The sequence below is a fragment of the Oncorhynchus tshawytscha genome, linkage group LG19 (genome assembly GCF_018296145.1).
Source record: "Oncorhynchus tshawytscha isolate Ot180627B linkage group LG19, Otsh_v2.0, whole genome shotgun sequence".
In the NCBI taxonomy this organism is placed as follows: Eukaryota; Metazoa; Chordata; class Actinopteri; order Salmoniformes; family Salmonidae; genus Oncorhynchus; species Oncorhynchus tshawytscha.
Window position 1 is genome coordinate 4,362,127 of NC_056447.1, and position 25,677 is coordinate 4,387,803.

Sequence of the window (25,677 nt, forward strand, 5' to 3'; positions counted from 1 at the left end):
GGTAAAGAGAGACTGTTCCAGAGTGAGACAAACATGGGACAGATGCATCCATGTCAAGTCAGACAAGGAATGCATGTTTTCACTAGGAAACTATAAATGTAGCTAACTCGGATACCTCCTGCGCCTCGACCTGTTGCTGTTTTTTCCTAAGTTTCATTTTGTTTTATTTTCATTTTGTTCATAAGTGTTTGTCAACACCTGCTACCAACTAGCCAGCTAGCTAGGTTTCAATGGAGCCCCCTTCGCCTGGAATAGCTAACAAACGTTTCCAGCGCTGTAGAAGCTGTGTTTATTACGCTCTTGTCTGGGACAATATTGACAATCCGGAGTTCCAATGTGGAAATTGATTGCTAGCGGAGAATTACAGGAATGAGGTGGCTATGCTTAGCAAGCAAATCTCAGTTTTGTGCGAACTTATGGGGGAAACACAAATTGGAACTTTCCCGTTCTCAACTCCTGTGGCTGGACGCCACTCGGGCCTGATGGATGTTTCCCCGCCTCGCCATCTGTCCCTCTCCGATCGGCCTCCCTGGAACTTGCCTACCAAGGAAGTCACCTCCATCTGCTTCTCCTCCTCCATCTTGTAGAGGAGTAGATGGAGAACAGCAAGAAGACTGTTCCAATCAGCACTGGTCCCATGCCACAAGTCGTGGAGACCGAAGGCAACGGCATGCTGCTAAGCGGACTGGATTGGCTGCAAGAGTTTCGGATCAGATTGACATAAGGAATAGCTTCGCTGCCCTGGTGCCTGATCTACCTGTGCCTGCTGGGACTGCCTGTGTCTGCGACAGCTGTGATGACTCCTACTACACTCCAGCAGTGGCTTCGTCATCGAGTTTGGCTCCTCTTCCTCTTTCTGGATCTGGCGGGGCACTGTTTGCTGTGGGAGGTCTGTACCTATTGCCAGAAGCAGCGGTTGTATGCTATCCTACTTCTCATGGGCCTGTGAAAGGTTCAACGAATTGTGTGAGGGGTGGGAATGGGCGGATTTCTTCATCCCCTTCTTGTTGTTATTGGACAGTTCTATGGTGAGAAATGTCTCAGTCCCTGGAGCAAAAACCTTGTGATATCCAGGAGCACGAGTATAAGCCATCAATAAGCTGCACCCAAACATTTTAAACCTGCATTGGGAAATTGAGTCTGTCATTTTGCATGTGGGATTCAATGACATTATAAAGAGCAGCTCAGAACAGCTGAAGATGGATTTGTAAGAACTGTTTGGGTCTCTGGTTGACACCAACAAACGCCCCATGACATCAGGCCCTCCCTAAATCATGGCATTGAACGGTTCAGCAGACTTTTATCCCTCCATAACTGGCTACCAGACTGTTGCAGCTCTGTGGGTATAAAATATATTGACAATTTTGATACATTCTGGAACCAAAGCGATTCACCCAAATCGTTTGGGTTCCTGGATCCTTCCACGGCATTTATAAGGCTGCGTTGAGACAACGACTTATCAATGACCCAAGCCCAGCTCAGTTAATCCCTACCATTGTGTCGCTGAATGCTTCAGCAAATGTACATTATCCTAGGGGCGTTGGAAGACACAATGTAGGTAACCTAATGTATGTCCTCTGCTGATCCTACAGCTATTGTATGCAGTGGATTGATGAGGAATTTAAAAATGGAATGGTTGAGAGGGATGAGGCAAAATAAATGACAAATAAGTCTGGTTGCACAACTGATTGGCAAACATACTGCAAAGTGAGAAATCATTTGACTAAACTGAATAAAAAACTACACTATGAAACAAAGATCAATTATATAAGAATGATAATAAAAAACTTTGGAGCACCCTAAATGAAATTTTGGGCCAAAAGGCTAACTCAGCTCCATCAAAAACCACTGCCATTTTCATTGGCAAGATTAGCACATGTTAGGCATGGCATGCCAGCAACAAATGCTGACACTACACATCCAAGTATAACCGATAAAATTATGAAAGAGAAGTTTGAAAGCTTGAATTACGTAAAGTGAGTGTGGAAGAAGTGAAAAAATGATTGTTGTCTATCAACAATGACAAGCCACCGGGGTCTGACAACTTGATGGCAAATTACTGAGGATATTAATTCCTATTTGTTTCCTATATGTTCAAACTAAGCCTACTAGAAAATGTGTGGCCTCAAAGTGATGATAAAAAGATTGTAGGAGCTAAACTCAGCAAAAAAAGAAACGGCCCTTTTTCAGAACCCTGTCTTTCAAAGATAAGTTGTAAAAATCCAAATAACTTCACAGATCTTCATTGTCAATGGTTTAAAAACTGTTTCCCATGCCTGTTCAATGAACCATACATAATTAATGAACATGTACCTGTGGATTAAGACACTAACAGTTTACGGACGATAGGCAATTAAGGTCACAGTTATGAAAACGTATGACACTAAAGAGGCCTTTCTACTGACTCTGAAAAACACCAAATGAAAGATGCCCAGGGTCCCTGCTCATCTGTGTGAATGTGCCTTAGGCATGCTGCAAGGAGGCATGAGCACTGCAGATGTGGCCAGGGCAATAAATTGCAATGTCCGTACTGTGAGGCGCCTAAGACAGTGCTACAGGGAGACAGAACGGACAGCTGATCGTCCTCGCAGTGGCAGACCACTTGTAATCACACCTGTGGGAGAGGTACACCAGGAACGCTCAATCCCTCCATCAGTGCTCAGACTGTCCGCAATAGGCTGAGAGAGGCTGTACTGAGGGCTTGAAGACCTGTTGTAAGGCAGTGGGCACAAACCCACCGTCGCTGGACCAGACAGGACTGGCAAAAAGTGCTCTTCACTGACGAGTCACGGTTTTGTCTCACCAGGGGTGATGGTCGGATTCGAATTAGTGTCACAGCATCATTGGACTGAGCTTGTTGTCATTGCAGGCAATCTCAACGCTGTGCATTACAGGGAAGACATCCTCCTCCCTCATGTGGTACCACTCCTGCAGGCTCATCCTGACATGACCCTCCAGCATGACAATGCCACGAGCCATGCTGCTCATTCTGTGCGTGATTTCCTGCAAGAGAGGAATGTCAGTGTTCTGCCATGGCCAGCGAAGAGCCCAGATCTCAATCCCATTGAGCACATCTGGGACCTGTTGGTTCGGAGGGTGAGCGCTAGGGCCATTCCCCCCAGAAATGTCAGTGAACTTGCAGATGCCTTGGTGGAAAAGTGGAATAACATTTCACAGCAAGAATTGGCAAATCTGGTGCAGTCCATGAGGAGATGCACTGCAGTACTTAATGCAGCTGGTGGCCACACCAGATAATGACTGTTACTTTTGAATTGGACACATTATTTGGTTCAGGGACACATTATTCAATTTCTGGAACTTGTTCAGTTTATGTCTCAGTTGTTGAATCTTGTTATGTTCATACAAATATTTACACATTTTAAGTATGCTGAAAATAAACACAGTTGACAGTGAGAGGACAATTCTTTTTTTGCTGAGTTTATATTCTTAGACTTCAGTGGGGCTTTTGACATTATTGATCATAGTCTGCTGATGGAAAGAAGGATATGTTATGGGCTTACACCCTCTGCTATATTGTGGATAAAGAGTTACTTGTCTAACAGAACATAAAGGGTGTTATTTAATGGAAGCCACTCCAACATAATCCAGGTAGAATCAGAAATTTCCCAGGGAAGCTGTCTGGGCCCCTTACATTTTTCAATCTTTACTAATGACATGCCATTGGCCTTGAGTAGAGCCAGTGTGGCTACGTATGCGGATGACTCAACACTATTTGCGTCAGCTACTTCAGAAAGTAAAATCACTGCAACACTTAACAAAGAGCTACAGTTAGTTTTAGAATGGGTGGCAAGGAATATTTTAGTCCTAAATATTTAAAAAAAAAACTCAAAGCATTGTATTTGGGACAAATAATTCACTGAACCCTAAACCTCAACTACATCTTATAATAAATAATGTGTCAATTTAGCAAGTTGAGGTGACTACTACTTGGATTATTTCTGGATTGTAAACTGTCATGGTCAGAACATGTTGATACAACAGTAACAAAGATGGGGAGATGTCTCTCCATAATAAAGTGCTAATATGCCTTTTTAACAACACTATCAACAAGACAGGTCCAACAGGCTTTATTTTCTGTTCACTTGTGTGGTCAGGTTCCACAAAGAGGGAGCTTGGAAAATTACAATTGGCTCAGAATAAGTCAGCACGGCTGTCCCTTAAATGTACACGGAGAGCTAACATTAATAATATGCATGTAAACCTCTCATGGCCCAAAGTGGAGGAGAGAATGAATTCACCACTACTTGTTTTTGTAAGAAGTATTGACATGCTGAAAGCACAGAGCTGTCTGTTTAAACTGCTAGCACACAGCTCAGACACCCATGCATACCCTACAAGACATGTCACCGGAGGTCTCTTCACAATCCCCAAGTCAAGAACAGACTGTGGGAGGCGCACAGTACTACATAGAGCCATTACTACATGGATCTCTATTCCACATCAAGTAACTGTAGCAGTAGAATCAGATTTTAAAAAACAGATGAAGATACACCTTATGGAACAGCAGGTACTGTGAAGAGAAACACAGGCACAGACACATTCACATAAGACACGCTCTACACACACAGATGGATGTTGTATTGTAAATATGTGATAGTGGATTAGTGACCTGAGGGAATACACTAAATGTATTGGGTAAAGTGTTAGGAAATGTAATATCATGTAATATTTTAAACTCTATATACTGTAACTGTCTTAATGTTTGTTGCTGGACCCCAGGGGGAATGGGGATCCTTAATAAATACAAATACAAATGAGACCAAGTTGATGAAACAATCGTGATACGTACAATACATGTGAGTTGAGCGATGTGTGAGAGAGGAGAGGGATATGAAAAGAGTGATAGGAGTCAAGTTCATACTTAGTGCCACCTGTCAGCTGGGGATAACACGCACACTTAATATGTCAGACATCCATCTTTCTCTTCTCTGATAGCAGGCTCCTTTTCTCTCTTTCATTCCGTAATGGGCCACTTAAGTTAGGCAGAAAGGGGCTCATATACCTCATAAAATACATCCCAATATGCTTCATCTCTCTCTCTCTCCCCTGTTTCCCTCTCTTTGCATCCCTTATTCCCCTATTCACACACTTGTGTTCTTGCAGTCTCACCAATGAAACTTGGTTTCCCTATATGGATGATTCTATAGAAGTGATGCAAATTGCTGTCCCCAATAAAATAACAATATGTCTCCAAACTTAGGAAATCTATTTACATCATGATATGTTTTAATTCATTAGTCAAGTTTGGTCAAACACACATCATCTCGAGCTCCACCACGTACCTTTATTTAATAAACAAACAGAGATTCGATCCTACAAGGATCTTTGTCAGGTTATTTCACCGGAAGTGTACCACACCCATGTTTATAGACCTAAAACAAGCACCAATTCGGCCGAGAGGCCGGTGTTATTGGCACGGGTGTTAGGCCCGAGACGAAGTCGTTCGGCCGGCAAACCCTGCCAATGTATCCTCAAAACGTCAGCTTTGAGGGCATTATCACTTTTAAATGGGTTACCAACATATTCAAATAATGATTGACATATTTTCATTAAAAACGTTACTTTGATGAATTTATTCATACTAGTTCATCTTTCCACAATACATAGTCCCGGCACAAATCTAGGGTTGCTACCCAAGCCGGCTGGTCGTTCATCCTATCGGTTCGGTTGCCAGAGACCCGACCCAATCGTTCAGTCTTTTTGTTCTCTATCTATTGACGCGATCCTGTCGTTCAGTCTTTGTTCTGTATCTATGGACACGACCCAGTCGTTCAGTCTTTGTTCTGTATCTATGGACACGACCCAGTCGTTCAGTCTTTTTGTTCTGTATCTATGGACCACGACCCAGTCGTTCAGTCTTTGTTCTGTATCTATGGGACCCAGTCGTTCAGTCTTTGTTCTGTATCTATGGACTCGACCCAGTCGTTCAGTCTTTGTTCTGTATCTATGGACACGACCCAGTCGTTCAGTCTTTGTTCTGTATCTATGGACACGACCCAGTCGTTCAGTCTTTGTTCTGTATCTATGGACAGTCGTTCAGTCTTTGTTCCATGTCGTTCAGTCTTTGTTCTGTATCTATGGACACGACCCAGTCGTTCAGTCTTTGTTCTTCAGTCTTTGTTCTGTATCTATGGACACGACCCAGTCGTTCAGTCTTTGTTCTGTATCTATGGACACGACCCAGTCGTTCAGTCTTTGTTCTGTATCTATGGACACGACCCAGTCGTTCAGTCTTTGTTCTGTATCTATGGACACGACCCAGTCGTTCAGTCTTTGTTCTGTATCTATGGACACGACCCAGTCGTTCAGTCTTTGTTCTGTATCTATGGACACGACCCAGTCGTTCTTTCTAAATGTTCCATTGCCATACTGGCTGGCAACGTTCTTATCCCTTGCTTGCTAGCTAGCCAACTACGGCTAAGTTAGTCACGTTCTGCAGCCAGAATAACAGCAAAGTAGCTGCATTTGCATTTGTTTAAGCTGTTTTCTAGTGACATTTATTTGGATGCATCCATAACAATGAGCTAATGAGGTGTGATTTCGCCTGGCATAGAAAATGTGCTCACTTCTCAGGACACTGTTGTTCAGAGGAGCTAGCCAACAAGACAGCTAACACAATCACTTCAAACAGAAGATGGAAAGACTGCAAACTAGCTGTACTTAGTTTTGTTTGACCTTTCTTCAATTTACCATTTTTTGTGTATATCCATAAAATTGCCAGCTGATTCATGATTTCGACTGGCTGAGAAACGCTGCCTGTCTGTCTCGTCCCGACTCGTTCATTACTATGGGACAGCTGGAGACCGAATTTGAATATTGAAACAACGTTGCAAATGTCGGTGAGAAAAACAAGGTTTATGCAAATCTCCTTTGTTGAAAACTGAATGTTAGTCTAAAAGAATTGTGAAATAATGTCTAGATGCTTTTTATAGTGGAGATCTAGTTTATAAATTGCTTGGCTGGGCTGATGAGACAGTGGATTGTGCAGTCAGATGGAACAGAGTAAATAGTAATTTTAACATCATAGATATAGCCGGTGGTAACTTGTGGAATAGACACGGGCTGGAATTCAGTTTTAACCAATCAGCATTCAGGATTAGACCCACCCGTTGTATAAACATATTTAAGTTCAAAGGGGCAGCACAAAAACAATAATTTATACAGTGCCTTCGGAAAGTATTCAGAAAACCTTCACTTTTTCCACATTTTGTTACGTTACAGCCTTATTCTAAAATGGATTTTTTTTTAAATGATCCTCAGCAATCTACACACAATACCCCATAATGACAAAGCGAAAAACAGTGTAAAATTTTTTAGCAAATGTATAAAAAATAATAAACAGAAATACCTTATTTAGATAAGTATTCAGACCCTTTGCTATTAGACTCGCAATTGAGCTCAGGTGCATCCTATTTCCATTGATCATCCTTTAGATGTTTCTACAACTTGATTGGAGTCCATTAAATTGATTGAACCCGATGGAACATCGAAAATAGCTGTGCAGCAACGCTCCCCATCCAACCTGACAGCACTTGAGAGGATCTGCAGAGAAGAATGGTAGAAACTCCCCAAATACAGGTGTGCCAAGCTTGTAGCGTCCTACCCAAGAAGACTCGATGCTGTAATCGCTGTCAAAGGTGCTTCAACAAAGTACTGAGTAAAGGGTCAGAATACCTATGTATATGTAATATTTCAGTTTTTATTTGTAATAAATTAGCAAAAATGTGCTTTGTCATTATGGGGTATTATGTGTAGATTGCTGAGGAGAATAATTTATTTAATCAATTTTAGAATAAGTCCTCATTTTGTCCTTTTGGCGACATGGTTTCCAATCGGAATATCTATTGATGTCCCCCTCCTCGCCTCGGGACTTTGACATGCTCGATACCCATGTACTTTAATGAGGCAACATTATGTCTGGCAGTCATTTAAAAAAACAAAAAGTTATTTAACCTTTATTTAACTAGGCAGTTAAGAACAAATACAAGAACAATGACGGCCTAGTAACAGTGCTTTGTACAGGAGCAGAACAGCTGATTTTTACCTTGTCAGCTCTGGGATTCAATCTAGCAACCTTTCGGTTACTGGCTCAACGCTCAAACCACTAGGCTACCTGCCACCTCATAAAGTGCATAGTGACTAGACTTTTGGGATCTTGGTTTCTGATACTACTCCTATGTTCGGATATGCGTGTCTTGAGTGCCCGGCGCATTTTGCCCACATAGGCCAGGCCTCAAGGGTGTTTAAAAAGGTAGACTGCGTTCTTTGTAGCACATGTTATGATAACCTTTTCAAATGTATCAAAGGTTTCCTGTCATAGGATGGTTGAATGTGTGGATGGTTGAATGTGTGGATGGTTGAATGTGTGGATGGTTGAATGTGTGGATGGTTGAATGTGTGGATGGTTGAATGTGTGGATGGTTGAATGTGTGGATGGTTGAATGTGTGGATGGTTGAATGTGTGGATGGTTGAATGTGTGGATGGTTGAATGTGTGGATGGTTGAGTGTGTGGATGGTTGAATGTGTGGATGGTTGAATGTGTGGATGGTTGAATGTGTGGATGGTTGAATGTGTGGATGGTTGAATGTGTGGATGGTTGAAGTGGAGGTGACATGGGAGAACTCATGAAGGTTGAACATCAGGCGGGCTGCCACATTCTCTGTAAATTGCAGGGATTTGATGGCATAAGCGGGGAGCCCAGCCAACAGAGAGTTGCAGTAGTCTAGATGGGGGTGACAAGAGCCTGGATTAGGACCTGCGCTGCTTCCTGTTTATTATAGTAGACTCCAGACACCCAAGTCATGGACTGTTCTCTCTGCTACTGCACGGCAAGCGGTACCCGAAGCACCACTTCTGGAACCAACAGGATCCTGAACAGCTTTTATCCCCAAGCCATAAGACTGCTAAATAGCCCGGGTAGCTATCTGTTAACTATTTAACTATCTGCATTGACTGTTTTTGCAACAACAACCAAAATGACTCATCACATAATCTGCTACTACCGTTTATTATCTATCCTGTTGCCTAGTCACTTTATCCATACCTATATGTACAGTGCATTCGGAAAGTATTCAGACACCTTGACCTCCCACATTCTGTTACGTTACAGCTTTACTCTAAAATGGATCAAATGACCTACTGGATATTCCGATTACCATACCCAAGAAGACAAGGCTGTAATCGCTGCCAAAGGTGCTTCAACAAAGTACTGAGTAAAGGGTCTGAATACTTATGTAAATGTGTTATTTTATTTATTTATTTATTTATAAAAATCAGTTTTTGCTTTGTAATTATGGGGTATTGTGTGTAGATCGATCAGGAAAAAGAACAATTTAATCAATTTAATAATAAGGCTGTAACGTAACAAAATGTAGAAAAAGTCAAGGGGACTGAATACTTTCCGAATGCCCTGTAGGTCTAAGAGGTAGCTTAAAGGGCTACAGGGATTTTTTGTGTTGTTGCTCTGCACTATTCTACTCATATAAACGTAACTTTGAGGGTGGTTCTCAAACACACCAAACAACAAATATTTAAACATCACTCTTTCCAAACAACAGGAAGTACTTTTACCTTCCTGTCCAAAGACTACCGTTCAAATTTGACAGCTGGCTAACCTCGGCACATTTACGCAAGTGTTGATTAATGAGCATTGTCCCTGTCAAATAAACCTGCTAAAGAACAGTAAAGTAAATAAAGTTGTTGATTAATGAGCATTGTCCCTGTCAAATAAACCTGCTAAAGAACAGTAAAGTAAATAAAGTTGTTGATTAATGAGCATTGTCCCTGTCAAATAAACCTGCTAAAGAACAGTAAAGTGTTGATTAATGAGCATTGTCCCTGTCAAATAAACCTGCTAAAGAACAGTAAAGTAAATAAAGTTGTTGATTAATGAGCATTGTCCCTGTCAAATAAACCTGCTAAAGAACAGTAAAGTAAATAAAGTTGTTGATTAATGAGCATTGTCCCTGTCAAATAAACCTGCTAAAGAACAGTAAAGTAAATAAAGTTGTTGATTAATGAGCATTGTCCCTGTCAAATAAACCTGCTAAAGAACAGTAAAGTAAATAAAGTTGTTGATTAATGAGCATTGTCCCTGTCAAATAAACCTGCTAAAGAACAGTAAAGTAAATAAAGTTGTTGATTAATGAGCATTGTCCCTGTCAAATAAACCTGCTAAAGAACAGTAAAGTAAATAAAGTTGTTGATTAATGAGCATTGTCCCTGTCAAATAAACCTGCTAAAGAACAGTAAAGTGTTGATTAATGAGTCAAATAAACCTGCTAAAGAACAGTAAAGTAAATAAAGTTGTTGATTAATGAGCATTGTCCCTGTCAAATAAACCTCTAAAGAAATTAATGAGCATTGTCCCTGTCAAATAAACCTGCTAAAGAACAGTAAAGTAAATAAAGTTGTTGATTAATGAGCATTGTCCCTGTCAAATAAACCTGCTAAAGAACAGTAAAGTAAATAAAGTTGTTGATTAATGAGCATTGTCCCTGTCAAATAAACCTGCTAAAGAACAGTAAAGTGTTGATTAATGAGCATTGTCCCTGTCAAATAAACCTGCTAAAGAACAGTAAAGTGCTAAAGAACAGTAAAGTTGTTGATTAATGAGCATTGTCCCTGTCAAATAAACCTGCTAAAGAACAGTAAAGTAAATAAAGTTGTTGATTAATGAGCATTGTCCCTGTCAAATAAACCTGCTAAAGAACAGTAAAGTAAATAAAGTTGTTGATTAATGAGCATTGTCCCTGTCAAATAAACCTGCTAAAGAACAGTAAAGTAAATAAAGTTGTTGATTAATGAGCATTGTCCCTGTCAAATAAACCTGCTAAAGAACAGTAAAGTGTTGATTAATGAGCATTGTCCCTGTCAAATAAACCTGCTAAAGAACAGTAAAGTAAATAAAGTTGTTGATTAATGAGCATTGTCCCTGTCAAATAAACCTGCTAAAGAACAGTAAAGTAAATAAAGTTGTTGATTAATGAGCATTGTCCCTGTCAAATAAACCTGCTAAAGAACAGTAAAGTAAATAAAGTTGTTGATTAATGAGCATTGTCCCTGTCAAATAAACCTGCTAAAGAACAGTAAAGTAAATAAAGTTGTTGATTAATGAGCATTGTCCCTGTCAAATAAACCTGCTAAAGAACAGTAAAGTAAATAAAGTTGTTGATTAATGAGCATTGTCCCTGTCAAATAAACCTGCTAAAGAACAGTAAAGTAAATAAAGTTGTTGATTAATGAGCATTGTCCCTGTCAAATAAACCTGCTAAAGAACAGTAAAGTAAATAAAGTTGTTGATTAATGAGCATTGTCCCTGTCAAATAAACCTGCTAAAGAACAGTAAAGTAAATAAAGTTGTTGATTAATGAGCATTGTCCCTGTCAAATAAACCTGCTAAAGAACAGTAAAGTAAATAAAGTTGTTGATTAATGAGCATTGTCCCTGTCAAATAAACCTGCTAAAGAACAGTAAAGTAAATAAAGTTGTTGATTAATGAGCATTGTCCCTGTCAAATAAACCTGCTAAAGAACAGTAAAGTAAATAAAGTTGTATTTTGAAAAGTTCTCTGACACTTCATTTCTCAGTTTTCTATTAAAATGGTGTGTAATGTGAAATCCAGGAAGTGAACAATCCACTGTGTGCATTCAACATGTCTCCCTATTTATATTACAGTTGGTCTAAACTTGGCTTTTGTTGAAATAGCAACACTGCCATGTTTTATTAATTCTCCCATCGCCCACATGAGGCCTTTAAGTTGGCCTGTCAAAATAATATAGCCTTCAAAGTGCCACTCAATCATTTCAGACAGAGCAGTCAAACAGAGTAAGGGACCTTCCACGGAAAGCACTGACAGCTCCCGCAGTCAGCTTAGCTTCACGTAATCAGAGCTTTTCCGGTGCACGAGGAGATACACTCCATTCAATTGAAAACTTTACCTGACAACTAAGGGTTTATGATATATTTGACAATATTCAAATATGGTCTACTTGAAAAGAATTTAGAACTAGAGAAGTACATTTCCTGAAGATGTGGTGTGCTTGCTAGCTTGTTTTAAAATATTTCCAGATTTGAAATAAGAAATAGTAGTGATAGTGTCTGCCGTAGTAATGGTGGTGACTAATTATAGTTGAAAAAGTAGGTAGAGGGAAAGGTTGATTGATTGATTCGATACGAACAGGTAGCTTAAACATGTGAAAATTGGTTTGGTGTATTGAGCTCGAACAGTTCAAGAGTTGTTATAGTGGGCTAGTAGTGGAAGTAGTGGGGACTGTGACAGTAGTGGTGGTAGTTAATGTAATAGTAGTGGTATTACTAGTGACTGCGGCACAGCCGCGAGGCTGCTGATGGTGAATTTTTTCTTCTTCTGAATAAATCAAATTATAATAATACAAATAATTTGCCTTCAGCAAGCACACCTAATTCATGTAAAGGGTTGGCACAGCGTTCCTGGGGACCCCAAAGGGTGCACATTTAGTTTTTTACCCTAGCACTAAACAGCTGATTCAAATAATTAAAGATTAATGGTGAGTTGATCATTTGAATCTGCTGTGTAGTGCTTGGGGTCCCCATGACCAATTGGGGAAACGCTGGGTTAGAACCTCATTATCTCATGTGCACTGTATTTTCACCAAGTGCCTATTATATGGTCTTGCAAGTGCACTTTAAAAAATCCCCTTATCGCTATCAAAGAATAACTTGATACGATAGTTATTATAGTTTTAGGATCTATAGCACTAACCATTTCCACAGGCGGTCTCACTGTGCAGCTAATGACACAAAAAGGTGTAGAACGTTTGACGTCTTCCTGAGAGATGCCTCTGCCTGCCTGGGGATGCTGACGGATAGAATTCAGGAGCGTTCCAGATGTAGGAGGCTGAGACGCACGGAGCGATGCTGGGAAGGAGTGGGCGGGAGAATGCATTGGGGGAGGTGATTGGGGGGGGTCCAGGTTTTTTGTTGAAGTTGCTGTTATCGAAAGTCGCTGCTTCCTGTTTTGTAGGTTGAAAGAGCTGTTGAGCTAAGGGGACATGCGAGGGAGGAGGGGAGGGGAAGGGAGGGAGGAAGGATGCGTCCTGTGCAAAGTGAGTCACTATACAGGAGTGTCAGGGCTAATTAGGCTCTCCTACTCGGAGAGTTCCATCTCCATGGCAGAGAAGGGAGGGGAGGGGAAGGTCGGCGAGGGGGGTCATCCAGAGCCAGGTAGAGGCCAACTCTCAGTGTGCTCTCTCTCTCTCTCTCTCTCTGAGGGAGACTTGTGGATAGAGGGATGTGGGAAAGAGGGAAAGAGAGAGGAGGGGATGATATGGGGGAGGAGAGATAGAAGTAGGGAGGAAATAAACAGAGCAGAAGAAAAAGGGAGGACAGAAGAGGGAAAATAAAGAGGGGGATAGAGAGAAAGAGGGGTAGGAGAGAATAGGAGGAGGAAGAGAAGAATGTCAGGACAGGGCACAGAATTGTAGTATATGGGTGATTCAACAGAAGTGGTGCAAATTGGGGTTTGAACACATTTTAAGTATTTTTCATCAAGGATCTCTCTGTACTTTGCTCCATTCATCTTTCCCTCGATCCTGACTAGTCTCCCAGACCCTACCTCTGAAAAACATCCCCAGATTATGATGCTGCCACCATCATGCCTCACCGTAGTCGATGGTACCAGGTTTCCTCCAGACATGACACTTTGCATTCAGGCCAAAGAGTTCAATCTTGGTTCCATCAGAAAATCTTGTTTCTCATGGTCTGAGAGTCCATAGGTGCCTTTTGGCAAACTCCAAGCGGGCTGTCATGTGCCTTTTGCTGAGGAGTGGCTTCTGTCTGGCCACTCTCCCATAAAGGCCTGATTGGTCAAGTTCTGCAGAGATGGTTGTCCTTCTAGAAGGTTCTCCCATCTCCAAAGAGGAACTCTGGAGAGTGACCATCAGGTTCTTGGTCACCTCCCTGACCAATGCCCTTCTCCCCCGATTGCTCAGTTTGGCCCAGTTAGCTCTAGGAAGAGTCTTGGTGGTTCCAAACTTCTTCCATTTCAAGAATGATGGAGGCCACTTGGTTCTTGGGGACATGCAGAAATGTTTGGTACCCTTACCCAGATTTGTGCCTCGACACAATCATGCCTCGGAGTTCTACGGACAACTCCTTCAACCTCATGGCTTGGTTTTTGCTCTGACATGCACTGTCAACTGTGGGATCTTATATAGACAGGTGTGTGCCTTTCCAAATCATGTACAATCAATTGAATTTACCACAGGTGGACTCCAAAAAAGTTGTAGAAACATCAAGGATGATCAAAGGAAACAGGATGCACCTGAGCTCAATTTCAAGTCTCATAGCAAAGGGTCTGAATACTTATGTAAATAAGGTATCTGTTGTTTTTTTTAATACATTTGCAAACATTTCTGAAAACCTTTTTTTGCTTTGTCATTATGGTGTATTGTGTGTGGATTGATGAGCGAAAAAAATGATGTAATCCATTTTAGAATAAGGCTGTAACGTAACCAAATGTGGAAAAGGAAAGGGGTCTGAATACTTTTCGAATGCACTGTATGTTCTCTGCTTGTGTCAATGGGCTGCCACCCCAGAGTTGAGCTCCAACAACATCAAAGCTTTTCTTTTCTTAATATGAAGCTTCACTTCCTTGCTCGACGAATGGAGAAGGATTTCAACAAAACAAGTGAAACTTGTCCTCAGTGAATCAGACTTCTGCTATATTGTGGTACTTTCTCTTTAAAGTTAAGATGGCAGACAGGAAAAAAGGAGAAACGTGGAACATTTTAGATATAAATATGGAATGGGGGAATCCACAAGCCTTCTGGAAGATCTGATGAAGAAGAAGATGGTTGACAGGAAAAAAGGAGAAAAGTGGAACATGTTTTGAGTGAATATGGAATGGGGGAATCCACAAGCCTTCTGGAAGATCTGATGAAGAAGAAGATGGTTGACAGGGAAAAAGGAGAAAAGTGGAACATGTTTTGAGTGAATATGGAGTGGAGTGGTGGATGACACAGAACCTTTATAAGAGCAACAGAAGGAAAGTGAATGTAAACGAGAGTGAGGATGAATTAACTGCGGTGGCAGGTGCGGTGAAGACCGCTGAGTTTGAGCCTCTTCCTGATGATGACAAAGATGATTCTGGCACAGTAGAATTTCTATTTTCTTTTGGAGAGAATGGATCCTTGTCTTCTGGCAGATCCATATGTGGTTTCAGGTTGGGTGGAAAGCAGGTTGGGGAATGTTGGGTTGGTGAAAGTGACTCGAAGTGGAATCGTGTAGATTTTTTGCGTTTCTGCTGTCCAGAGGGAGTGTGCACCACACCACGTGACTGGGGACAAGAACTGTGACTTGCTTTCCTCTCCGGAGCAGGGCGCCGTTAAAAGGAGTGATAACTGGGGTGGCGTTAAGTGTTGAGGAGGATCAACTGAAGTTGAAGATTCCCGGTGTCTGTGACGCCCGCCAATTGGTGCGACGCAGACCCAGTGGGGAGCGTGGTGAAACAGAGAAGACACTGTCTGTACTACTGAGTTTTGATGCAGAGTCTTTAACAGATAAAGTCAGTTATCACTTGTGTGTTTGTCCTGAATCCATTACAGTGTTTTAGGTGTCAAGCTTATGGTCATGTGACAGCAGTGTGTAGGATGGAGATTCCTAGATGTGATACATATGCAGGAGAACATGAGTGCCTAGAACCTGTAGTTTGAATAGATGTTAGATAGCTAAATAGTTACGCTCAGTGATTTCATACACATGTTTAAAACTTACCAGCAGTTACCACAGTCCATTGGCCTAAAGTAAGTAACTAGCTATTTCCCCCCTCTGTTAGCATTGGCTAATAAGCTAACTCAGGGGGTTCCCAAACGTTTTGGCCCGTGACCCCAATTTGATAAACAATTTTTCATGACCCCACCATGTAAAAAAAATGGTGATGTAATCAATGGCCAATGGACTATGACAGTCTATTACAAATCAGTCTGACAGAACTTTTGACAGTAATTCAATCTGAAGGAAGTATGGTTTAAAGTGACTGAAATCAAGCAGAAAGGTATCGGGAAGTTCAGAAGATCATCAGGCAATAATTATGTATGATCTTCTGTGTAGAAAATAAAGTTATCATTGATGATGTTCTTTTTTCCCCCCAGTCTGATTTAGTGCCTGGTTTTGTCCACTCTGACTCCTATGCGGCTTGTGGGCATTGTAGAGCAAAACAGTTTAATCTTCCAGTGATGGGGTTATTATATTTTGTAGCTTAAACTGTTCAAAAGGTAGAGCCACATTTGTAGGAAGAAAACAGAACTGCTCTGTTTAGCACTGACATATTCCCCGGTTCTATGAACCAAGCGCAATTTCTTTACATTTTATTTCAGTTTCTCTCGTGACCCCATTTTCAAATAAGGCGACCGCTAGTTTGGGAAAAAGCTAACTCAAACCAAAAATACCACTATTATCTGGGGAATGCTCTACTTTTAGACTCTTTTGAGATATCAGCTAGAGGGGATTTTGGATTCTGGAAAGAACCTGTTGATCTTTGCAATATTCTTAAACCTAGGGCAGATTGTTCAGTGTACCAGCTAGCCCACTGATTATTTGGTCGTTGACTATTTGGTGTCAATCTGCTTAGCCACCTATGGTGTAGCTAGCAGCATTTTTGATATACCGGTTTGTTTCTTTTAACACCATCTCCTTCCGTGTCCACCATGCTGGTGTTTATATCACTATGGGTTCCATAGTGCTACCGTAGTCTGTTCCAGCATAACTATCTTTTGTTGCGAGCATGCCTATAGCTTTTGTTAGCTGCTTCAGTCGCTGTGAACAGGCTCTGTTAGTGCTGCCCTGTGGGTCTGAGAGGACAGGGCCCACATTGAGACAGCCCACTGTGTGTGGGACTGGAATGCCAGAGCAGAGCAGAGCAAAGTGCCGTCATGTTCCCACCACCCACCCAGCCATCCTACCCATCCTTCCCAGGCCTTCCCCTCCCGATGACAGCCTCGTAGCTGAGGTTGTGACCACAGTCTCCTCCTGTGAACCTCCTCTCATAGCTCAATTAGAGGACTGGTAGGACACTATGCCGTCTAGTCGCCCATACGGGGCATATCATGTCTATTTAAAGGCCAGGGAGGTCAGATGGCTGCGCTAGTTAGTTACTTCCTGGGAACCCACTCTCCCAAGGGAAAACAGAGCTGTGGGATTGGTTTGAGGAATTTGTCTAGCACCACTCTGAACTTAAAGCTTTTTCTTAGATGGTAAGTGGGCTTCCTTATTCCTTCTTAAACTGCATCTTCTTTTGTTATATGCTATTTTACTTCCTCTGGCAAACTAATGAGGAGCTCTATAAGGGCTGCATTTTTCTTTATGTTTTTGGCTTGTGGACCCAATTGCTGAATCCAGGCAGTGGTTTCACGTAAAGACTGAAATGGGCTTAATGTTTCCCCACAAAGCATTAAAAAGTCCTGAAAATGTATTGCTAACTGTGACTCTGCAATTATTAAGACCACAGACATTGAGGCCTGCAGACAATGACATGTTTGTCTGGAACTGTTTACAGTATCTTACACCAAATAAAGGAAAATAGCAACGACTGTGTGGTGTCTCAGTGACTCTGTCAATTGTACGGTAGCTCAGTTTTGAAATGGCCGACATTCAGGACTTTCATAGTAATCAGTATAAACCTTTTGTGCAATGTATGTCACATGGTTTGCTACCCCATACTGTTAAGGAATTGAATATTTTGTGGTGAATTAGCGAGATGGATCTCATGCACAATGCAGGGGCTGACAATACATGCTGGAGATGGATACTACATAAGACATCACACACGCGCGCGCACCCACACACACAAACTGCAAGTGCCGCAATAAATTAAAGTGCACACCTGAGTGATTTCCCTCAGCAGCCCTTAGACACACAAACCGCTAGGCGGTTGTTATTCTACCCCATATGTGACACGGCTAAAACAGAAGTGTCCTTTGTTTCTGCACCTGAGCCGACCACATTCTCCATGGCACGGGCAGGAAGCCATTTGGACACTCAGATTTCCTTTTAGACTTGAAAATAACACTGAAACATGGTTTCTGAGGAACGTTAGGAAAATACCTCAGCAGCACTATAATTTCAAGTCAGTAAAATACCTAGATGTCAGAGCTTTGACGTGTTCTAATAGTACCATGTTGTGCAAGTCACAAATCAAATCACAGTTTATTGGTCGTGTACAGTACACCGTTTTTTTTAGATGTTATCGCAGGTGTAGCGAAATGCTTATGTTTCTAGCTCCAACAGGGCAGCAATATCTAGCAATACAATAACAATACACACATAATCCACAATATTTTTTTTAAAAGAACAAGAAAGTAAGACATATAACGAGCAAATGTCAGTTCAGATTATAAATATGTATTTGTGTGAATGGTGTGTGTATAGACAGTATGGACAGTATACGAATAGAAAAGGTATGTACAGCAATAGTTATATAGGATGAGTCATGAATAAAATACAGTATGTACAGTACATAGGCCAGCAATCTCTAAGGTTTAGGGCAGGGTACTGTACTGTCTCTGCCTTCTAGATGGTAGCGGAGCAACTACAGTGCCTTCAGAATGTATTCACACCCCTTGCTTGACTTTTTCCTCATTTTGTTGTGTTACAGGCTGAATTGAAAATGGATTACATTGAGATTCCGTGTCACTGGTCTACACACAATACCCCATAATGTCAAAGTGGAATTATGTTTTTTGAAATTTGTACAAATTAATTCAAAATGAAAAGCTGAAATGTCTCGAGTCAAATATTCAATCCCTTTATTATGGCAAGCCTAAATAGGTTCAGGAGAAGCCTGAACTGTCAGCGCCTCATGAGGCCTGAACTGTCAGAGCCCATATAGGGAATCAGAACCTGCTGCAACTCTGCTATGCGCACTGACAGTCCATAGACCTCATGGTTCCAAAAACAATACTTACCTTGCAAGCCTGACATGTCAGAACACGTATCGCAAGGAACCGCAAGTCCAAAACAGAGCCCTTGTCGTGACTTGGTGAAGAACACACGCTCGGCTGCATATTATCGACCAATCGATGAACAAGGCAGCCCAAGGCTCAAACCCACAGGAACCTACAGTAACCCGGAAACGGTGTACTCAGGCACTCCCAGGCAGCCCGAGGCTCAAACCCAAAGGAACCTACAGTAACCTGGAAACGGTGTACTCAGGCACTCCCAGGCAGCCCAAGGCTCAAACCCACAGCAAACTGCGGTAACCTGGAAACGGTGTACTCAGGCACTCCCAGGCAGCCCAAGGCTCAAACCCACAGCAAACTGTGGTAACCTGGAAACGGTGTACTCAGGCACTCCCAGGCAGCCCAAGGCTCAAACCCACAGCAAACTGTGGTAACCCTGATAATGCGCACTTAATGCACTGCCGCACCCCAAGACAGCCCAAGGCTCAAATCCACAGGGAACTCTGCTAACCCGAATAAATGCTCAACCTGCACACTGCCATAAGAACACTATGAGCCTCACCTGGAGCAGTTACAACCAAGCGATAAAACCTCACAAAGGTATGTGAGGAACCCCAACTCGCTGCATCACACATATCACCAATCATCATGCCCCTGAACTAAGAAGCAGCCACACCCCTAGTGGATTAAGGTTTACCACACAGCGCTAGGCAACCCTTGTCATTTGCTGTCATATGCCAGGGAGATATACTCCACAATCCAATAAGAAAGACGCTGCTTAGAAAGCACCCTACCCCATGTGAGAACTCCAAACAGGAAGGGTGTACTGATAGCTCGTGGAGATCCCCAACACGCTTGGCCGACGCCAAGGCCATTAGCGTAGCACTGAGGTCAGTGCCATAGGCTTAGACACTGGTCTGATCCGACGCAACCTTTCAGGAACCGCACCACCAGGGGATGAGACCCCAGGGTAGAGCCGTCAGTCTCTTCATGACACGCCGAGGCCATATAAACCTTCAATGTGGGAAAAGAAAGGCTCACAAAGTTAATGCAAGAACATCAAAATGTCCACCAAAGAACCTCAAACACGCGCCACTTATGCACATAACCTTCTCGTAGAGGGCGCACAAGCCCGACTGCATAGTCGTAATCACTATCTGTCAAATTCAACCTTTTCAGGGCCCAACCCCACAGAGATATGTGGTTGTGGGTGGCAAACTCTCCCAATCTCCCGATGACATGGAACCCTTCAAGGGTCCCCGCCCAACAGGTGGATAATCTCTGGGAACCAGGGTTGTCTGGGGCAACAAGGAGCCACAAGATTCAATAACAGACTCTCCTGACGGACCTTCTCCACAGTGGCTTGAATCAGGTCCACCGGAGGAAAATCATAGCGCAGGGTCCGAGGCCACTAATACTCCAAAATATCGGTTCCCAACAGAGAGCCCAGCCAGATCGCTCATTGAGAAAAACAGACGACAATGCAAGTTTTCTCGTGTTACTTAAAGATCCACGTCGGCTCTGCTGAAATGGTCCTATGTCTGGGCAACCACCGAGGGGTGCTGTTTCCACTCCGTAGAGCTAGGATCCCCCCTGGAAGGTAGATCCACGTTGAGAGATCAGCGAAGATACGTTAGACATAAGCACTGCTCCATATGAGTCACCACCATCCTATTGTAGTACCTTACCAACATATGCTGGCCATCCAACATCAGAAGGAAAAGCATCAGCTCTAAAAAAACACATTTATTAGCTCTAGATAATTTAAATCCAGCGCCCTAGAAACTGAATGCGCTGAGCCGGAGTCAAACAACTTTTCTTTGGATTCATTATGAACCCCAGAGACTGAAAATGGGAAACCAGCTTGGCAGTAGGGAGCTGAACCTGTTCCCTCGACTCTGCTACGTTCAGCTAATCATCCAGATAGGCCAATATGCTGATCCCCATCGCATTTGCACAGGTGCCAAAGCCATTTCCACAACCATAGAAAAGGTGCAGGGCAGTAGGGTGAGCCTTAAAGGCAGAACCAGGAAGTCATATGCCACACCCTCAAACTTAAACCTCAAACTTTCTGTGGGGAGGAAGTATAGTCACATAAAAAAATGCATCCTTCAGATCTATGGACGTAAACTAATTGCTGGGACGCACCGATTGCAATAGCCTGCGAAGTGTGAGCATTTTGAAGTCCAGGATGGGACGCAACAATCCTTTGCTCTTGGGAATTAAGAAGTACTGGCTGTACCAACCGCTCTGTACTTTTGACACGAGGGACCACCTGAATCTCCTCTCTCATGACAGGCGCTAATGACCTCGGGGATCATTGACGTAATGACGCCACAAAAAAAGAGGAGCACAGTGATCTGCAGACTGTACTCCTCACTGTCCTCATCAGCCATGGTGAAATGCCACTGGACGAAGCGCGCTGCCAGCCTCCCATACATTATCTCCTGAAGGGGCAGAATACTGCTCTGAGGACTGGGATCCTTTGTTTTTTTTCTGTCATGTTTTTTAAAATATCCACGACTATTGACAAATGTGGGGAAGAAACTGTTTATTATACCCACATCTGGACGATACCACACTTTTGATACCTCTGAACAGAGAGGAACCTTGGGTAGAAACAATGTTTCGTGGTACAGCCGTTCTCATACCCGGCCCACACCGGCAAATTGGCAACTTTCCCCCATTGACGAGCCACTTGGGAGCACTGCTGTCACTCTAAATGCTTGGGGAGGAGGCCCCCAAGAACAAGCCCCCAGCCTCCACCTATGGTCGTGAGGTCTGCTTCTTCCCCTGCGCTGCGGAGGAATCTGCTTTCACCCCACACTCCTTCGACCCAGAACGGTGTCTGTGCCAAGATGTCCACCGCTGCCCAGAAGCACCAAGACGGTAAAAAACCAACCTCTAATTCCTGGAGGAATTCCACTGCGGGGGAGAAGACAGCCAATCCACCCCCAGGTGATCTGCCGTCCTACGACACAGCTCCGTCAAAGGCGTATTATCCACAAATGCTTCACTCACCCCTTATAAATACAAAGCCGGGGATTTAGGCTGCCACGGACTGATGTTATTTGACTCACACTCTGAAAACCCTCCAGAGCCGGCCAGGGATAATCCGGACTCTGAACACTGCCAAAGAAAACCGGAATGAGTCTCGTTCGGCTCTCCCGGCCTCAGACAACCCCATCCCCGACGTCGCTTCACAGGAAGACCCTGCCATCAACCGTGGATTGATGGCAGCATTCGCGTGAAACTGAAAGCGCGAACCACTGCTTTTAATCAGGGCAAGGTGACTGGAAACATGACCGAATACAAACAGTGTAACTATTCCCTCCGCAAAGTAGAATCTCAATTCAACGGCTCAGACACAAGAGGCACGTGGCAGGGTCTACAGTCAATCACGGATTACAAAAAGAAAACCAGCCCAGTCACGGACCAGGATGTCTTGCTCCCAGGCAGACTAAATAACTTTTTTGCCCGCTTTGAGGACAATACAGTGCCACTGACACGGCCCGCAACTAAAACATGCGGACTCTCCTTCACTGCAGCCGACGTGAGGAAAACATTTAAACGTGTCAACCCTCGCAAGGCTGCAGGCCCAGACGGCATCCCCAGCCGCGCCCTCAGAGCATGCGCAGACCAGCTGGCTGGTGTGTTTACGGACATATTCAATCAATCCCTATCCCAGTCTGTTGTTCCCACATGCTTCAAGAGGGCCACCATTGTTCCTGTTCCCAAGAAAGCTAAGGTAACTGAGCTAAACGACTACCGCCCCGTAGCACTCACTTCCGTCATCATGAAGTGCTTTGAGAGACTAGTCAAGGACCATATCACCTCCACCCTACCTGACACCCTAGACCCACTCCAATTTGCTTACCGACCAAATAGGTCCACAGACGATGCAATCTCAACCACACGGCACACTGCCCTAACCCATCTGGACAAGAGGAATACCTATGTGAGAATGCTGTTCATCGACTACAGCTCGGCATTTACCACCATAGTGCCTTCCAAGCTCGTCATCAAGCTCGAGACCCTGGGTCTCGACCCCGCCCTGTGCAACTGGGTACTGGACTTCCTGACGGGCCGCCCCAGGTGGTGAGGGTAGGCAACAACATCTCCACCCCGCTGATCCTCAACACTGGGGCCCAACAAGGGTGCGTTCTGAGCCCTCTCCTGTACTCCCTGTTCACCCACGACTGCGTGGCCACGCACGCCTCCAACTCAATCATCAAGTTTGCGGACGACACAACTGTGGTAGGCTTGATTACCAACAACGACGAGACGGCCTACAGGGAGGAGGTGAGGGCCCTCGGAGTGTGGTGTCAGGAAAATAACCTCACACTCAACGTCAACAAAACTAAGGAGATGATTGTGGACTTCAGGAAACAGCAGAGGGAACACCCCCCTATCCACATCGATAGAACAGTAGTGGAGAAGGTAGTAAGTTTTAAGTTCCTCGGCGTACACATCACAGACAAACTGAATTGGTCCACCCACACAGACAGCATCATGAAGAAGGCGCAGCAGCGCCTCTTCAACCTCAGGAGGCTGAAGAAATTTGGCTTGTCACCAAAAGCACTCACAAACTTCTACAGATGCACAATCGAGAGCATCCTGTCGGGCTGTATCACTGCCTGGTACGGCAACTGCTCCGCCCACAACCGTAAGGGTCTCCAGAGGGTAGTGAGGTCTGCACAACACATCACCGGGGGCAAACTACCTGCCCTCCAGGACACCTACACCACCCGATGTCACAGGAAGGCCATAAAGATCATCAAGGACAATAACCACCCGAGCCACTGCCTGTTCACCCCGCTATCATCCAGAAGGCGAGGTCAGTACAGGTGCATCAAAGCTGGGACCGAGAGACTGAAAAACAGCTTCTTTCTCAAGGCCATCAGACTGTTAAACAGCCACCACTAACATTGAGTGGCTGCTGCCAACACACTGACTCAACTCCAGCCACTTTAATAATGGGAATTGATGGGAAATGATGTAAAATATATCACTAGCCACTTTAAACAATGCTACCTAATATAATGTTTACATACCCTACATTATTCATCTCATATGTATATGTATATACTGTACTCTATATCATCTACTGCATCCTTATGTAATACATGTATCACTAGCCACTTCAACTATGCCACTTTGTTTACACACTCATCTCATATGTATATACTGCACTCAATACCATCTACTGTATCTTGCCTATGCCGCTCTGTACCATCACTCATTCATATATCTTTATGTACATATTCTTTATCCCCTTACACTTGTGTCTATAAGGTAGTAGTTTTGGAATTGTTAGCTAGATTACTTGTTGGTTATTACTGCATTGTCGGAACTAGAAGCACAAGCATTTCGCTACACTCGCACTAACATCTGCTAACCATGTGTATGTGACAAATAAAATTGGATTTGATTTGATTTGCCTGCAGCCCCAATCTTTCTCACAATGTCCCAAATGGCATTTTTTTTAATAAGGAATAAGTTCAGGAAATATTTATATTTTTAACATATTTATCCCCTTATTTTTGTTGCCACAAAACTGCTTCCATGCTCCCATTCATTTGTCTGGGTTACCTTCAGGCGAGTTAGTATGCCAAACCGTTTGGACACTACAGACAATTTTGTGAGAAGACTAATTTTCGGGACGTCTCCAGGTTTGACAAACAGCGCCATAGCTATGCCACTTTCCACCACAGATGCGGAATGACGCCAGGCAGATGCGGTGGATTCGCAACCCATGCAAAAAAACGGATGTCTAGCTTAAACTGACGGATTTTGATGGGTATTTTTGTCATCATGTTCATTAGATTGACTCTTAAGGATTTTAATCTAGTAATTTTGAACCTCGACGTCGAAACCGGATAAGAAATGTGACTTTTTCCTATCGACAAAGTCTAGCTAGCCAGCTGATTTGTTTTCTTTTGAATTCCTTCAATGAATACCTACATTGAAGTTATTCACCTTGTCTCTTGGAGGACTACAAAGGACCACGAAGTACAGGAATTGGAGACACTCACATATTTTACTCAAGTGGATTCCATCTTAGTCTCAAAAGGATAGAACAAATCCTTAGTAAGGAGCTCAAAAAATGTACTTCTTCCACTTTGGAATCCTTGCGGAAAAAACTCAAACATCCAAGATGATGAGGCGTTTAGAAATCCATTAATAAGCCAATTGAGTCCACACAGAACTGTATGCCTCCCTCTCTTGCCCCTCTCGCGGCTGAATGTTCTGGTGTTGACCGTAACAATTTAAGAACATTGCCCAAAAGCTCAGCCATCCCAGCCCACTCCACTCGCCAGTCACCTGGCAATTTTGCCCTTTTTAATACTCATCCCTGAACAACAAAGCCCTACTCGTCAGTGGCATTATTGTGGACGAATGTGTTGATGTTCTGTGCCCAACAGAGACATGGCAACAACCTAATGACTATTACCTGCTTAACCAAGCAACACCACCTGGCTATGTTTACCTTGTCAAACCTTGTGCTCTGGGTCGTGGAGGTCGGCTTGCTGTCCTTCATTGGTCTGACTCGAAGATCAAAGTCACACATGTACTGCAGGTAACCTCTTTTGAACATATAGCCTGTATAATATCTGTCCCTCAACCACTGCTTATAGTCCTCATCTACCGGCCACCTAAAACCTCTTCAGTCTTTCTTTCTGAATTAGCTGAGCTCCCTGTGTCCTGCCAAACTATTGT

General features: G+C 43.2%; 1 protein-coding gene across 3 annotated transcripts in view; it reads left to right on the forward strand.

Moving 5' to 3' along the window:
* LOC112218245 (INSC spindle orientation adaptor protein) overlaps positions 1–25,677 on the forward strand; it is a 91,058-nt gene that overhangs the window by 17,110 nt on the left and 48,271 nt on the right. The window contains exon 1 of one of the 3 annotated variants that reach the window (XM_024378882.2): positions 17,082–17,253. The exons of the other annotated variants lie outside the window; for them this stretch is intronic. The gene's annotated coding sequence lies outside the window, so the exon portion shown is untranslated. Of the gene's footprint in view, positions 1–17,081; positions 17,254–25,677 lie in introns of those variants that run through there. 3 annotated transcript variants of the gene reach the window in all.